The sequence below is a fragment of the Morone saxatilis genome, unplaced genomic scaffold (assembly GCF_004916995.1).
Source record: "Morone saxatilis isolate NCDOM2014 unplaced genomic scaffold, NCSU_SB_2.0 Contig16, whole genome shotgun sequence".
Taxonomy (NCBI): Eukaryota; Metazoa; Chordata; class Actinopteri; family Moronidae; genus Morone; species Morone saxatilis.
The window spans coordinates 20,923,195-20,923,771 of record NW_023339718.1 but is presented as its reverse complement, the minus strand read 5'-3'; the positions used below and the strand labels follow the sequence as shown (position 1 = coordinate 20,923,771).

Sequence of the window (577 nt, the reverse complement as noted above, 5' to 3'; positions counted from 1 at the left end):
TCACTGACATGGGATCATCTACCAAGCACTTAAGTTGTTAAGTAAACCTGAACCATTTAGTTTTCCAATTGAAAACCCTTAAAGAACCATTCAGAAGTTATTGACAGTAAAATCATTTTCTCATGTCCAGGTTCGATTATTTTCCACTAGCTTTAAGCTTCATTGTGTTTGCAGAAAAGCTCAAACATGACCATGAGCACGCTATAATTCATATACTATTTTTTGTTGGTTTTATTTTGAGTCAACACTTCAGTCATAAGAGAAAGGCAATTCATTTGTCCTTTGGGATTTCTTAAAATATATTCAATAATGTTTTAAGAATCTTTAGTTATTTTGATTATAGGAGCAAAAGAATAAACAAAACTTCAGCTTTGGAAACCAAACATTTTGTGTTTATTAATAAAAAGTGTTCAATTAAACAAGAAACCATACAAGATATTCTAGACCAAGCTAATGTTCTTGTTTGGGTTTGACCTTGAACTTTGATGTGAAGCCTGTTGGGAATCAGGCACATTTAGGGTTTTACTCAGACTGTGGGGTCAGACAGGTCAAACAATCCATTTGACACACAGGCGGG

The 577-nt window shown here is 33.8% G+C and overlaps 1 protein-coding gene across 1 annotated transcript in view; it reads left to right on the top strand.

Moving 5' to 3' along the window:
- Positions 1 to 577, top strand: part of mmp11a (matrix metallopeptidase 11a) — a 22,214-nt gene that overhangs the window by 6,316 nt on the left and 15,321 nt on the right. The window lies entirely within an intron of this gene.